The following is a 17,787-nucleotide window of genomic DNA, read 5'->3' on the forward strand; positions in this document are numbered from 1 at the left end:
TAAATTAAATTGAAAGTCGGCCACATGAGTACATTTTTATCATTTTTTCGAACTCGTTAAAACTTACGAAAAAGTGAAACCTGAGAGTCATCTTTTAAGCCCTTTTCTGACTCCTAAAACATGAAAAGATTGCCGAGCGTTTCTTTTACACTCGTTAAAACAGGATTAAAAGACGGTCCCCTTATAGCTCTTTTCTGACCGTAAAATCAGGAAAAGATTGCCGGGTTTTTGTCGTTTCAAACTCGATACGGAAATAAAACGACGTGTCCTTGATCGCTTTTTACTTTTCAGGTCAACGACACTATTATGAAAGTACTCCTTGGTCGCAAGATCAAGCGGTTCCCCCAGGTATTATTTTATACTTTTTCGGGCTTAAGGGACACAAATGTACGAAAAAGTTCAACGTGGAGTCTCCTTTAGTTTTTTCAGACTCTCTAAAATTGAGAAACGCCGAGTTTCTCCTATACTGGGCTCGTTAAACTTTTACAGTAGAGGACCTGTTCCATTACAAACAGGAACGAACCACTCCTTCCTAGGGTTCGAATCAAAACTAAGTTGGACTCGTCCGAAGGATGAGCTTATAATCAAGCATATGTTATCCTCCTCAATCTTGTTAAAAATAAAGAGGTACTTGCCAGAAATGGTGGGGGAAAAGAGACAAGAATGAACCTGTTTGTTACCTTTTGTCTCAGAAGAAACTTTATTACCACTCTTGAACACGACACTTTTTCATTCACCTGGGTTGGGAAATCCTTACCTCACAGTTGATCAAACCACTTTGAAAGTCTTTAACCGGGTTCCGGGGATTAACTTTGAATTATTCATCACCAAGCCATCTGTCGTGTCGTTATGTGTTCAAGAGGTCTGCAAGTAAAACTTTCATCTGCAAAATACTTGTCATCCATTTGACCATCCCTGAGTCAGTCCTTACAGCAACATTTCTTCAACTTGAACAATGATTTCGTGTTGCGAGCCTGCCCTGCAACGGGTCGCTTTCTATCGACATCAGCACATTATCTAGAAAGATGACTTAGGAATCGACAGTACCTTGAAGTCTGCATGCATCAATGGCAGGTTTCTCGCCTTTGACGTCAGTTTACATCATTGACTTTCGATCAAAGGATTCCGTGAAGTGTTCGACATCAAAACATCTATTCACATTTCACGGGTTGTGCTTGGTACTTTGAGAACCATTGACATTACTGGTGGTCTCTCTCACGCTTGTTAACAGTTTACATCATCGACTGGTAATCAAGTGGTTTCTAACATGTTCGACATCAAATCATTTAATCACATGGCTAGAATCGTACCAATTCGGGAAGTAGAAGTGAAGACCCTGGATCTAGTTTCTACCATCCAGGCTGCGAGGAGTTTTGTATTCATTATCTATGTAGACTAATCATAAACAGATGGCTGCGTCCATACTGTGTCTACAAAAGTCTATAAAAATGATGTACTGCAAGATCATTCCTGTATCAGAGTAGTTAGTCCATTAGTTAAAGTTTTGAATCTGAGTATGGGAATGCCTACCTCAGTGATGATATAATCTTATACATGTATTTTGTGTTGAAAATTGCAGGTTCCAACCAAGTCATCCACAAGACAATCCTTGAAATGATAAAGCGCTTCACCCTTCCTAGAATTACAAAACCCTAATCTATTCCAGGCTTCGCACTTTAGGGGGCAATCTGTTACACTAAAAAATGTCACCATGACTATTTACAGTTAGTATGGCTCAATCAACAGTCATGCTACCCTCTTAGGCAAGTCTTATGCCTCTGTTATCCATCTCAAACTCAAAAAAGAGAGAAAGTCTTGTAAAAAATGTGTTTATCTCTGGGGACGCAGGTTCTCTCAAGCCTTACATGCGGGGACGCTCACAATGTTCACAAAGACTGCGTCCTTGGACGCTCTGTATGTTAAGGGACAGGTGCGTCCTTCTGTAAAAGGCAAAATGCGCAAGTTTCATCTTAAAAAAGTTACTTGTGGTTACTTCTAGAACTTTCTAGAGGTCGGTTTGATGAAATGGATGCGCCTCCAGTTGGTTCATGTATCCCTATTAAGGAGGAACTTATCCCATCAATAAGGGAGCTATCCCACCCAAAGAGGGGGATTATCCCATTGATGGTGGACCTGAATAACCTCTTTACAGCACTATAAATAAAGGCATTGAGCCAGAAGGAGAAGAGGTTGAAAGCTATAGATTTCTAAGGGTAAATGCTGCAGGAATTAGGACTCCCATTTAGAAGCTTGTGAGGAGAGATTGTCATCTTTACTTATTCTATTTGGAAGTGGGTGAGCTTTGTCAAAGTAGAGGAAGACTCTTGTGGACCCTGGAAGGAGCTTGCACAACACCAAGGCTCAGGTTGTAATGGTTCCTTTTGATTACCTTTAATGCAAATTGGTCCATTCTTCTCAATAACTTATTGTTAATGGGTTATTTCATTTACTCCTTGGTCTATGTGTTGAATATGCTTTGTTTTATGTTATAATCAGGTGCTATTTAATTGTTTGACTGTTGGTGATTGCAGGTTTTGGAGAAAGGAGGAGCTCATCTAGATCAACAAAGCTTGGACTTCTACAACAGCGTTTGGACAAAGGTAAGAACGAAACACTTGATTTCTCATATCATAATGTATGTTTAGAGAAGGATAGCTCCAGTTTGTTTTGTTTGTCATTAGAATGTCTTAGACTTCTAGGAAGGTCAGCTGTGTCCGCACCCTTGACTGATTCCGTGTGACAAATTGGCGACTCCGCTGGGGAAGCCATTAATGTGAAAGTCTTTTCCTTTGTGTGAACTTTGCTCTGAGAAAATCATTTTTATTTTCTGGTTTTTGACTGTGAGAATTAGTATTTGGGTGGCTTAGCTTTAGATTTAGTTAGATTTGGTTTTTCTTAACTTTTCCAGAAGGACGCACCCTCTGAGTACTGCACAGTGCGTCTTTGGACGCGCTGTTGCCATTTGCACAGAGCGGGCCCGCGCCTGTTCTAACGAGTTGCCTGCGTCTTCCTGTAAAAATTTAGGAAAACTCCATTTTTGCTTTAATTGCTTTTAGATTTTGTTTTTTCTTAGTGTTTTCTGCCCAGATCCTTTAGTACCCTGTCAAAAATTTTCACCTGAACTTGTTTCATTAGCATTCCTGCTTTTAGCTTTCATCAATTGGGTGTTTTGAGTCTCTTTTTTGAGAAATTCTTAATTTGATTTCCTTTGGTCATTACTTGGCGGTTTCTCTCAGTCTTTTCACAATTTTGCATCTTTTTGCTTTTGTTTTTGCAAAAAAATTTCCCCCTCATTCGCCCGGGGGGGCTAAATTGTGTATGAGTGTTAATCGCCTTTGATTGTTTTTATGTTTTGATCTTTGGAACTCTCACCCAATTTTCTCGACTTGCACTTGATTGGTTCTTAGATTACATTAGAATCATCTTGTGTTTGAGAATTCTCTTGCATAGATCACATTTGCATAATTAGAGTTCTCAGTTTTAGAATATGAATGAAAAATGTGCATAGATTACATTTGCATACTTTTCATGTGAATTGTGCATAGATTACAATTGCATAGTTTACATTCTGAAAAATCAATCGTAGATTTAGATCAGCTTTCTTTGATTTGAATTTACACAAAAATAAAAATAAAAATTGGTTTGGAATTGATTTGCATTAGTTTTTCTTGATGAAATTAGTGCATTAGAGAATTTGTTATATTTTCTCTTAGTGATCAATTTTTTGCATTGTTGGAAGTGAATGGAAACTCTCTCCTTACTTTAGTTAGGATTCATCGAATTGAAAGGATTACATTATCATATTCGATTGCATTCAGTTGAGTCGGGTCATAACACCATTGGTTTCATCTCCATTTACCCATTTGAGTAATAACAGCCTTAATAACACAACGCTTAATTAAAATTCATCTAGTAATTTTTACATTTCTAGGGCTCTGAAACACCAACATAGCTTAGGCTAGGGTCTTGGAGTAGGTGAGTACTTAACTCTCCAAGACTACAAAACCAAACAGATAGTTTATCTTGAGTAGAATAAATCCAATTGTTTCAATTGCACTCTGGGAAAGCTCCTCTTAAAGGAGAAGCACGAGCTCGTGTCCGAACCAGTGAGGGGATCATTCCCCCCTCGTTGGGAACGACGCCAGACAGTACGTATTACAAACGGTAAACCTCGGATTAACCATTGTCAAGGAGCCAGGGGTCACTTATCGGTAAACCTTGGATTGTTGTCAAGGAGCCGGTAAGGGGATTGAGCTTGCTACTCTGCCCTTGCGTGCTGTCGGAGTTTAGACTGTTCCCCCAGGTGTATTTGTTACTGTTGGTGACCTTAGTGACCATAATCTTTAGGGTTCTACCAAGGTGACGGTGGAGGGAAGGTCCCACTGTACCTGGAGCAGACGTCGGTTATACTCACTTGGATTTTCCGGGGGGTTCACTTCACTTCGAGACGGTTAAAGTGGAGGAACTTGTGCCGGTCTATTCATTAAGCAGGTTGCCGGGGTAACTGTTCCACCCGCCATTTCTGTACTGAATTCTGCGAGGTTGGGCTTCATCACCAACTAGTGTTTTCGGTCCGGAGAGCTTACTGTTTGTGTGTGGTTTGACTCCTAGATTTGATAGTGCGTGTTAATTTGTTTGTTTTTACTTTTAGAGACCATAGGTGTGAATTGTGAATTTTAGTTGTTAAGTGTGAATTGTGAATTGTTAATTTTAGTTTTAAATTGTTAATAAAATTCACTGAAGTTGAATATAATGGCAAATGTTCCGGAATTTATCAACCTAGGAACCCCTCCTAACGAGAATCCTAGTACTTTTCCTTACTTTGGAAATGTTGGTCCTCCTTATATGGCTACTTTGTCATTACCTGGATTTACAATAGGTTTACCGATATGGTTATTTTCAACTTCGTTGGCCCAAAATACTCCAATTGTTCCATCTCAACCGGATGCTTCACCTCAACAGAGTTCACCATCTCAACATCACCAACCTTCTGTTGACCCTTTACCTTCTTCGCCTAATTTTTCTTCCTCCATTTCTTCCTCTTCGCCTGGTAAAAGCCTTGATGCTAGTAACCAGGAGGCTAAGAAGAAGAAGAAAGAGAAGAAGAAAAAGAAGAAGAAGCAAGATAAGAAAGAAGTCAACCAACCAACCATGGCTGTAAGTGTTAGTTGTGTTGAGGAAAATTCCGACATGCATCGTAAACCCAAATACCCTTGCAGGCTTTGTAAGGGTGACCACTTCCTTGTCAATTGTCCTAGTATACCAAAGGTCTTGGAAGTATGGTCAGAAAAATCTCATCAACTTTCCGTTGATCCATCAACCAGTGATAGTCAGGTTCCTGGGAAAAAGGGTAAAGTTAGGTTTCCTTGTAAGTTATGCAAAGGGAGTCATCAAACTCACATTTGCCCTCACATGGATGAAGCCTCAACATTGTTGGAAAACCTTACTGTTCCACAGCAAGAATTTCCAACTGGTTACCGTAAACTTTCTCCCAACCTACCGTCAACTGACGGAGTGATTGATTTAAATTCAAGTACAGTCGATCACACTCTTCCATTGGAGAGTGAAACTCATGTCACCCAGGTTGATGATCCGTTAGTTGATCAAGTGGTCGATTCAATTTCACATTCGATCGATCACACTTTCCCTTTGGAGAGTGAACTTCATACCGCTGATGTTCTTCTTGTTACATCAGATTCTTCTATGCCGGGGGCATTTCACCTGTTTCTACAGAACCCCCTCCAAGCACTGAGGTCTTTTCCTTTGATTGGAATAGACTGACAGAACCTCGTCTTCCTTCCTCCATCCCTTTCCAAATCATTGTCAAGGCTGGTGGTAGGGACATACATCGTACTCAGGTAGATGAAGGTGCTTCTGTCAGTATTTTATCCTCAACTGTTTGGAAAGCTTTGGGTTCCCCTCAGCTTACGCCTATTACGCAGAATCTGAAAGCTTTTAACCGAACCATTAGTGAACCTTTAGGGATCCTTCCTAAGTTTTCTATTACCTTGGAAGGTAAAACTGTCTGTATTGATCTTATGGTGGTTCGAGGTCCCTTGGATTTCAATTTACTCCTTGGGTGAGACTATGTTTATGCAATGAAAGCTGTCGTATCTACACTCTTTCGCGCGATGTCTTTCCCTCACAATGGCAGTATTGTGACTGTAGACCAGCTTTCGTTCCCTAGTCTTGTCTCAACTACCAATAATATGACAGCCCTAAATGTTCCTGATTCTAAAGTGGTATCTACCCTGCCACGGGTTAATTATGTGGCAACTGGTCCCATGTTTTCAGTTACCGACGTAAGTGAGCCTCTCACTGTTTGCTCATCTTCCTTTGATTTAGCTCCGGTAATTGACATGGAAAACTCTATGGGATTACTTGAACACGATGTTCTTATCCCTTTTGAGTCCCTTGACATGTGTTCCTTCCCAAGAAGTATTCTTCCTTCGGATGAAGACCTCTTGGAAGCCATGATCAAGGTGTGTCCATTGACATGTCTTTCCTCCAGTTGGAAGCCATGATCAATGTTGTGAGGACAGTTCTTTTCCTGTGTCAACCTCGTTAAAAAATGAATCAGTTAACGAGGAAAGTTCCTTTTACTGTGTCGACCTCGTTAAAAAATGAATCAGTGAGTGTGAGGATAGTTTTTTCTAGTCTCAACCTCGTTAAAAAATGAAACTGGAAGTCATGAGCATAGTTCCTTGTCTTGTGTCAAGCTCATTAAAAAATGAAACAAGGAGTTAAGAGGAAAGTTCCTTTTACTGTGTCAACCTCGTTAAAAAATGAATCAGTGTGTATGAGGAAAGTTCTTTTACTGAGTCAACCTCATTAAAAAATGAATCAGCTATATTTTAGGATATGTAGGTAGATTGTAGAAAGTAGAGTTTTGAGGACAGTTCCTGTTACTGAGTCAACCTCATTAAAAAATGAATCAGGTTTGAGGATAGTTCCTGTTACTGAGTCAACCTCGTTAAAAAATGAATCAGGTATGAGGATAGTTCTTTTCTTGTGTCAACCTCTTTAAAAATGAAACAACTCCCTTTTCAAGTTAAATATTGAAAGTAAACCTTCATTTCATCCAGCCGGTTGAATGCAATGAAGCCTGGGGGGCATGTACCTCATTTCGCATCATTATGCTGGGGGCATGCGAACTTTTTGAGCATAGTTCCTTGTCTTGTGTCAAGCTCGTTAAAAAATGAAACAAGGGTAGGTTAAGTAGGTAGATTGTAGAGAGTAGTCATGAGCATAGTTCTTTGTCTTGTGTCAAGCTCGTTAAAAAATGAAACAAGGATTTTAGAGCATAGTTCCTTGTCTTGTGTCAAGCTCATTAAAAAATGAATCAAGGTTTTTAGAGCACAGTTCCTTGTCTTGTGTCAAGCTCGTTAAAAAATGAATCAAGGTTTTTTAGAGTATAGTTTTTTGTTAGGTATATTGTAGAAAGTAGTTATGAGCATAGTTCCTTGTCTTGTGTCAAGCTCACTAAAAAATGAAACAACTCCCACGAGTCTTTCCAAGATTTTGAAAGTAAACCTTCATTCCATCCACCTCATTGAATGCAATGAAGCTTGGGGGGCATGTACCTTGATTTGCATCATTATGCCGGGGGCATGTGAACTTGTAACAAGCATAGTTTTTCGTTTCAAGCTTGTGTAAACATGAAACCGAATCCGAGCATAGTTCTTTTCCTGTGTCAAGCTCGTTAAAAAATGAAAGAAATCCTCCTCTACTTGAGTCGAGAGATTGACTAGATCTCGTAAATGTTAAGTTGTATATTTAGGTTAGTTGTTTCGGTGTTTTGCATAATTTTCTTACAGTTTTAGGTCAAAGTCTTTTAAATGATCTCGTCACTAAACCTTCATTTCATCCAAATGGTTGAATGAAATGAAGCTAGGGGGGCATGCACTCTAGCAGTTATGCTTAGGGGGCATCAAGCACAGTTTTATCTCTGTTTCAAGCTTGTGTAAAAATGAAACTACTTTGAAGCATATTTTTTCTCTGTTTCAAGCTTTTGTAAAAATGAAACCTATCTCGAGTCAATTTCAGTTATTTTCAAGACTCGTTAAACTCATGAAAATCCCGAGATTATTTTGCTATCTTTCATTCTCGTAAAATAAATGAAAATGCCGAGTTCTTTCCGTCTTTTCCTGCTCGTAAATTAAATTGAAAGTCGGCCACATGAGTACATTTTTATCATTTTTTCGAACTCGTTAAAACTTACGAAAAAGTGAAACCTGAGAGTCATCTTTTAAGCCCTTTTCTGACTCCTAAAACATGAAAAGATTGCTGAGCGTTTCTTTTACACTCGTTAAAACAGGATTAAAAGACGGTCCCCTTATAGCTCTTTTCTGACCGTAAAATCAGGAAAAGATTGTCGGGTTTTTGTCGTTTCAAACTCGATACGGAAATAAAACGACGTGTCCTTGATCGCTTTTTACTTTTCAGGTCAACGACACTATTATGAAAGTACTCCTTGGTCGCAAGATCAAGCGGTTCCCCCAGGTATTATTTTATACTTTTTCGGGCTTGAGGGACACAAATGTACGAAAAAGTTCAACGTGGAGTCTCCTTTAGTTTTTTCAGACTCTCTAAAATTGAAAAACGCCGAGTTTCTCCTATACTGGGCTCGTTAAACTTTTACAGTAGAGGACCTGTTCCATTACAAACAGGAACGAACCACTCCTTCCTAGGGTTCGAATCAAAACTAAGTTGGACTCGTCCGAAGGATGAGCTTATAATCAAGCATATGTTATCCTCCTCAATCTTGTTAAAAATAAAGAGGTACTTGCCAGAAATGGTGGGGAAAAGAGACAAGAATGAACCTGTTTGTTACCTTTTGTCTCAGAAGAAACTTTATTACCACTCTTGAACACGACACTTTTTCATTCACCTGGGTTGGGAAATCCTTACCTCACAGTTGATCAAACCACTTTGAAAGTCTTTAACCGGGTTCCGGGGATTAACTTTGAATTATTCATCACCAAGCCATCTGTCGTGTCGTTATGTGTTCAAGAGGTCTGCAAGTAAAACTTTCATCTGCAAAATACTTGTCATCCATTTGACCATCCCTGAGTCAGTCCTTACAGCAACATTTCTTCAACTTGAACAATGATTTCGTGTTGCAGGCCTGCCCTGCAACGGGTCGCTTTCTATCGACATCAGCACATTATCTAGAAAGATGACTTAGGAATCGACAGTACCTTGAAGTCTGCATGCATCAATGGCAGGTTTCTCGCCTTTGACGTCAGTTTACATCATTGACTTTCGATCAAAGGATTCCGTGAAGTGTTCGACATCAAAACATCTATTCACATTTCACGGGTTGTGCTTGGTACTTTGAGAACCATTGACATTACTGGTGGTCTCTCTCACGCTTGTTAACAATTTACATCATCGACTGGTAATCAAGTGGTTTCTAACATGTTCGACATCAAATCATTTAATCACACGGCTAGAATCGTACCAATTCGGGAAGTAGAAGTGAAGACCCTGGATCTAGTTTCTACCATCCAGGCTGCGAGGAGTTTTGTATTCATTATCTATGTAGACTAATCATAAACAGATGGCTGCGTCCATACTGTGTCTACAAAAGTCTATAAAAATGATGTACTGCAAGATCATTCCTGTATCAGAGTAGTTAGTCCATTAGTTAAAGTTTTGAATCTGAGTATGGGAATGCCTACCTCAGTGATGATATAATCTTATACATGTATTTTGTGTTGAAAATTGCAGGTTCCAACCAGGTCATCCACAAGACAATCCTTGAAATGATAAAGCGCTTCACCCTTCCTAGAATTACAAAACCCTAATCTATTCCAGGCTTCGCACTTTAGGGGGCAATCTGTTACACTAAAAAATGTCACCATGACTATTTACAGTTAGTATGGCTCAATCAACAGTCATGCTACCCTCTTAGGCAAGTCTTATGCCTCTGTTATCCATCTCAAACTCAAAAAAGAGAGAAAGTCTTGTAAAAAATGTGTTTATCTCTGGGGACGCAGGTTCTCTCAAGCCTTACATGCGGGGACGCTCACAATGTTCACAAAGACTGCGTCCTTGGACGCTCTGTATGTTAAGGGACAGGTGCGTCCTTCTGTAAAAGGCAAAATGCACAAGTTTCATCTTAAAAAAGTTACTTGTGGTTACTTCTAGAACTTTCTAGAGGTCGGTTTGATGAAATGGATGCGCCTCCAGTTGGTTCATGTATCCCTATTAAGGAGGAACTTATCCCATCAATAAGGGAGCTATCCCACCCAAAGAGGGGGATTATCCCATTGATGGTGGACCTGAATAACCTCTTTACAGCACTATAAATAAAGGCATTGAGCCAGAAGGAGAAGAGGTTGAAAGCTATAGATTTCTAAGGGTAAATGCTGCAGGAATTAGGACTCCCATTTAGAAGCTTGTGAGGAGAGATTGTCATCTTTACTTATTCTATTTGGAAGTGGGTGAGCTTTGTCAAAGTAGAGGAAGACTCTTGTGGACCCTGGAAGGAGCTTGCACAACACCAAGGCTCAGGTTGTAATGGTTCCTTTTGATTACCTTTAATGCAAATTGGTCCATTCTTCTCAATAACTTGTTGTTAATGGGTTATTTCATGTACTCCTTGGTCTATGTGTTGAATATGCTTTGTTTTATGTTATAATCAGGTGCTATTTAATTGTTTGACTGTTGGTGATTGCAGGTTTTGGAGAAAAGGAGGAGCTCATCTAGATCAACAAAGCTTGGACTTCTACAACAGCGTTTGGACAAAGGTAAGAACGAAACACTTGATTTCTCATATCATAATGTATGTTTAGAGAAGGATAGCTCCAGTTTGTTTTGTTTGTCATTAGAATGTCTTAGAATTCTTGGAAGGTCAGCTGTGTCCGCACCCTTGACTGATTCCGTGTGACAGTCACAAACATGAACATAGATTAGTGCTAGATGACAAACTGGCAAATAAGCATCAACACTAGTTTACAGTATTTTGTGTGTCCTTAGCAACTCCACGCGTTGTTGAGGACTACATGGTTTAGGGTATTCTTTTAGTCAAAATGGATTGTTGGATGAGATGTAGTGTAGCAAGGTGTGGCTTTGATAGAAATTGACATCCCTTTTCTTGATATTTCACTCTCGAATTAACTACTCACATTCGAAAACCATATTTTTGTAGCCTAAAATAGGTATTTTCTAAGGATTTCCTTGTGCCACATGGTTCGACCCTTTTCCATCATGGCAAATGAGATATATACAACAAATTTTGTGGCTAAACTTCAACCCAAGAGCTTGGTTGTCCATTGATCAATTCTCCCATGGCGTAGCGTAACTACCAGATGATTGTCTCTTGCTCATCCAACTAACTGCACCTCCAAATAGGTTAAATACATACCCAGTTGTAGATCTTCTATGATCTAGATCTCCAACCCATTCTGCATCAAAAAATCCATGGATGTCCAAAACTATATCCAATCCTGGTCTTCCTTGGTAGCACAGACCATAATCACTAGTGCCACGCAAATACCTCAAAACCCGCTTCATTGTTGTCCAATGCTCATTCCATGGTTTTGACATAAACCTGCTCAATACTCCCACTGCATGTGTAATTTTTGGTCTAGTATAGACCGTTGCATACATTAGGCTACTGGATGCACTTGCATATGGAACACGGGACATGTCATCTTCCTCTTCTTGTGTCTTGGGACACTGTTCAGCAGTTAACTTTACATCAACAAGAATAGGAACATTCACGAGTTTACTATATTTCATATTAAACCTCTGCAATATTGTCTCGACATACTTCCTCTAGTTTAACCAGAGCTTCCTTTTTGCTCGATCTTGTTTAATTTCCATGCCCAAAATATAGTTTACAACACCAAGATCTTTCATGTCGAATTTGGAGGACAATTGGGTCTTCAATTATCGGATAATTTATTTTTTATTTCCAATCAACAACATATCATCCACATTAAACACCAAATAAATAACATGGTCACCAATTAATTTAAAATTCACGCAATTATCTTCTTTGCTTCTGATGAAGCCAAGTCCCCATATATATGTATCAAATTTCTAATACCACATCCTTGGTGACTGTTTTAACCCATACAAAGACTTTTTTAACCTACATATCAGATCTTTCTTACCCTTGACTACAAAGCCTTCAGGTTGTTTCATGTAGATCTGTTCTTCCAGATCCCCGTGAAGAAATGTTGTCTTCACATCCATCTGTTCTACCTCAAAACCAAAAGCATTAGCAACAGATAAAAGTAATCTAATAGAAGCTACCTTGGCAACAAGAGAAAAAAATATCACCAAAATCAATTCCCAATAGTTGGGAATAACCTTTTGCTACCAACTGAGCTTTGTATTTCTCCACCTTGCCTTTTGCATTCATCTTCTTCTTAAACACCCATTTGTTGCCAATGGGTTTCCTTCCAGCCGGCAACTCCACCAAATCCCAAGCCTCATTTTTTGTGCAAATATGTCATTTCATCAACCATGGCCTTTTTCCAGAGTTTGCCATCTTCTAAATCTACTGCTTCCCTGACAGTTCTGGGATCATCATCAGTAATAGATAAAGAAAAATTTGAACAAAAAGCAATTGGACTATACCTTTATGGTTGCCTTCTTTCTCGAACTAATCTTCTCACAGATGGAGTTTGTGGCTCTTCATATTCTAATTCCTCTTTTGTTGTAGATTCTGATTCCTCCTCCTTTAGCTCAAACTCTATATTCTCAGCTTCCTTTGGTAGGACTTCATGTTTAATAACATCTTTCACCTCTCTAAACACCACATCGTAGTTGTGCACAACCTTCCTTATTTCTAGGTTCCAAAGCTTATAACCTTTTAAACCATCCTTATACCCAATCAAGGATAATTTTAGGGGCGAATGTTCGCCCTTTGGCGAAATTAAGGGGTTTTAAATTTTTAGTGGGCGAATATTTTGTATCATAGTACATTTTTACAAATCACCTCAAATAGCCCACCTTATTTTAAGGGAGAGGGTAAAAAAGGTAAATTTAGCCCTTGAAATTAGGACTTACAACCTTCCATTCGCCCATTTTCAAGAATAGGTTTTATTTAAGTGAATCCATTCGCCCATTTTCAAGAATAGGTTTTATTTAAGTGAATCCTATGGGCCAAATACCATATTTATAAAAGAGGTATGGTAAATTAATAAAAATATAAATTAATGAGAGGTATGGTAAATAAATAAAACGTTTTTTATATTTACTCCATAAGTCACCTTATATACATGTAAGGGTGTAAACAAATAAAAATATAGGTAAAGTGGAGGTATGGTAAATAAATAAAACGTCTTTTTATACTTACTCAAAAGGCATGGTAAATAAATAAAAATTTAAATAAACTAGATGTATCATAAATAAATAAAACCTCTTTTTATATTTAGTCCATAACCCTCGTTCTATTTATGAAGGCTCAAGAAAGAGGTTTTATTTAAGTGAATCCTATGGGCCAAATACCATATTTGTAAAAGAGGTATGGTAAATTAATAAAAATATAAATAAACGAGAGGTATGGTAAACAAATAAAACATTTTTTTATATTTACTCCATAAGTCACCTTATATTTACGAACACTCAAAAAATGGGTTATATTTAGGTGAAACCTATGGCCAAAATACTATGGGACAAATACCATGGACTAGATTGTTATTAATACCATGGAAAAAACCATTATTAACCCTAATATTAGAATTAATAAAAATAAAAATGGCACATGGTATTGACCCATGGTATTCGCCTAGAATGTAGCCTAATGTAGCCTATTTAAATGGGGGAATTAAACCAGCATGTAGCCTATGCTAAGATTCACTAGGACTTTACAAAGTTTTATTATTTAGTGAAAGACTCGCCAAGATCTTACAAGATTTTATAATTGAGTAAAATATTCGCCATGCCCGGTGAGAGATTCGCCAAAAAATTATATATACATATTATATTATTGATAAAATCGCCTTCCATTTTTCCTATATACCATGGAGATTCGCCCATTTATTATATTTATAAATTTAGGGGGGGTTCTTAAAATTTTCCCTGTACCCAATAAAGATGCACCTTCCAGATTTACTATCCAACTTGGTTCTTTTCTCCTTTGGAACATGTACATATGAATCACATCAAAATACCCTCAGATGTGAAAGATAGGGTTTCTTACCAGTCCATAACTCTTGTGGAGTCTTATCCTCCAACGCTGATGAAGTTGATCTATTGACCAGGTAACATGCAGTCTCCACTGCCTCTACCCAAAATTCTTGTCCTAACCCGACACCATTGAGCATGCTTCTTTCCTTTTCCATCAACATCATGTTCATTCTTTCTGCAACTCCATTTTGATGAGGTGTTTATGGAGTAGTCTTCTATCGTGTTATACCATAATTCTTACAGAACTCTTAAAATTCCTTCTTGCCAAACTCTCCACCATTATCTGTCCTCAGCACCTTTATCTTCTTATCTGTCTGGTTTTCCACCAGAGCCTTAAATTCTTTAAACCTGTCAAAGACTTCATATTTCTTCTTGAGGAAATATATATATGTATTCCTTGAGAAGTAATCTATAAATGATACATAGCACATAGACTCACCTAGTGATGGAACCAATACAAGTCCAAACACATCACTGTGCAAAAGCTCTAATATTTGTTTCACCCTCTTAGCACTAGAGGGGAAACTCACCCGATTCTGCTTTCCATATATACAATTTTCACAGAAATCAAAATATAGAGAGAAATTAGACATACCTTATACCATACCATTACTATGAATTATTCGAAGGCCCTTCTCTCCAATATGTCCAAGCCTTTAATTCCATAGCATGGTCTTTTCTCCAAAGACCACTAGGTTTTCTGCTCCACTTTCAAGAACCACATAACTATTGCAGCCATCAATAGAATTGCTACCCTGAAGCTTGTACAGAGTTCCAATATGAACTTCCCACATCAATACCAGTGCTCCTCAAACCATCTTGCAGGTTTCTTTCTCGAACACTGTTTTTACACCTGCATCATCCAACTTGCTTATAGAAATCAGATTTATGGCCAATGTAAGGATATGTCGAACACCCGGAAGTGTTCTAATCCTTCCACCTTGCAACTTCAACTTGACTTTTTCACAACTGATAATTCTAGCCTTATTTTAATCCCCTAAGAAGACATCACCACCATCATATTTATCATACTCACAGAAGCACTCCCTGTGGGAAGTGAACTGAAAGGATGCACCTGAGTCAATTAACATGCCTCATGATCTAAATGTGTACTTGAAGAAGAAGCCAAGTACGCATCGCCACCTTCATCTGAGGTAGTTTTCACCTTTGCAAAAGGAGCATCATTAGATCCCTTTCCTTTCTCAGGAGCTTTAGATCTACAGTCCTTTTTGAAGTGCCCTTCCTTTCTGCATTTCTAGCACACCTTTACAAGTTTTCCTAGAGATTTAGATCTCCCTCTAGATTTAGATCTCCCACTTGAGGATTTACTTTTTTTTCTGTTTTGGGACCGTCATCGTACAGACAAGGAATCACCATTTTGACCCTCCATATTTATCTGTCTCATCTCCTCCGATGACAAGGATGAGACTATTTCATCAAACTATAAGGCAGTTGCATTGCTACTTATTGCAACAACCAGACTATCCCATGAATCTGGTAGAGAACACAACAAATTGATGCACTTATCTTCATCTAAATTTTTAATATCAAGAGATAACAATTGGCTTACCACAATATTCAAGGCGTTCATATTCTCTGTCACCGAGTCTCCATCCTTCATCCTCAAGTTATATAGATTTTTTTGTAGGAACAGTTTATTCACCAAAGACTTAGATTGGTACAAAGTCCCTAACTTATCCCACAAAGCCTTCGCTGATTCTTCCCCTAATACATTCAATAATACTTAATCTAAGATACATAACCTTATTGTGCTCTTTGCCTTCTGATCCAACTTCGCCTAGTCTTCAATTGAAATTATCATTGGCTTAGTACTCAAATCTACTGCGATCCACTGATCTTTATCCACTAACAGATCCTCCACCTTGAGTTTCCACAACTCAAAAATCTCACCATTAGAAATTTCTCGATCTTTATCTTTCCATTGCTCACCATCTTCTTTCACCACAAGAATTGATCCCACATATCTCCCACTGAATACGGTCTACGACAGGACCAAGCAAAACCCCTCAGCAGCAAAGGTGTCCCCTTGAAGCCAAAACAACTCTAATACTAAATGTAGGTTTTAACCCCGTACAGAAATTGCCTGCATACAAATTCTAAAAACAGAAAATAAACAATGGCGAGAGCATAAAACATAAAACATATATACACAAATATTTTCCCTTGGATCTCAAAATCAGGACTACTAGATTGATTTTCATCATATTCCTTTAAATGTTACAATACATGTATATACATGTTGAAACATCCATAAAGCATAATCCATAACCCTGGATTAGAACATAATTGTAGTTCCCTTGACCAGATCTACAACATACCATGGGCAGAAAACCATCATGCCCAAAACCATGTGCGAAAGAATATAACACACACCCAACAAGTGTCGCTAGGGCATCCAAGGGGATTAAAAACAATTCTTTGGAGCCGCCCCCCCCCCAGCAAGGGTTTGGGAGAATTTCCCATAAAGAGAAATATTTGGATATATTGCCTTGTAAAATATTGTAATTTCATACTAAATATGGACCATTAGTCATCATGTGACAGATCTAATGGAATATGTTATGTTAGTGTGTTTTTCCCTAGAAGGGGACCCTCTTTTATGAGAGAATTGTGTCGCAGTTGTGTGTTATTAAGAGAACCTTGTAACTGAAAGTGAGGAGACTGTGTGAGAGAGAAGAGGAGGTTGCAACATATGTGTTGTGGGTTGTAAGCTCTTCATTTTGCTAGAAAAATAAAAGGAAGGATTCGTTATTTCTTTGTTGACATGACCTAAATCGAGTGAACCACATATATTGGTGTCTCCTTTGTATTGTTTCATTCTATGTGTTATTTCTGAATGCATTTTGATTTCTTACATGGGTGAGTGATTTAGCATATTCAATCATCCATACGACTCACAATTTTCCTTAGTTTAGACATATGTACCTATCATATGATCATGTTAACATAATTATAATCGAAAGAAGCAAACTTCATTCTATTATCCCTGTGTTTGAAAGGGATATTTTAGAATTGCTTCTATTATTAGATACATATTTTAGCCCATATTTCCATAATGAAGTAGTCATAGAATCTTCTATTGAAACTCACTTGTAGAATACACTATTGTAACATCCTTGTTTAAAAAACAAATCACAACTATCGAAGGAATATAGTTTTCCTTTATATTCATCATAATAGAAGATTGTAAAACATCCTTCAATAATTTTCATCAAGTTTTAGTAATAAAAATATAGATATCCATATTATCCAGCATTCCCAAACATTTTAACAACTTAACAAACAAGGTTAACTACCTAAGTAACATTTTTCCAAACAAATTTTCATAGATGGGTTCAAGGTTGTAACAAAAGATGACATACTAGCACAATCATACACAATGGATCAACATCCACTTTTATTTATTGTAACACCCTCCTCCCACATCTACCCAAGTAACTGGCCAACCGAGGTAAGAATGTGACAAAGAGTTACTATGATACAAAACTCCCTATGTTTTAGTTAAGGAAGTGGAACCAACAGAACCAACACTTTCACGGACCTTCTAGGCCTACTACAGAACCCCCAGGAGCCATACAAACCTTCCAACTGACTAGCCCCTGAGACAAACTAACTTTT

The sequence above is a fragment of the Pinus tabuliformis genome, chromosome 7, assembly GCF_031772625.1.
Source record: "Pinus tabuliformis cultivar Carrire ecotype Pingquan chromosome 7, CPIR1, whole genome shotgun sequence".
Lineage (NCBI taxonomy): Eukaryota > Viridiplantae > Streptophyta > Pinopsida > Pinales > Pinaceae > Pinus > Pinus tabuliformis.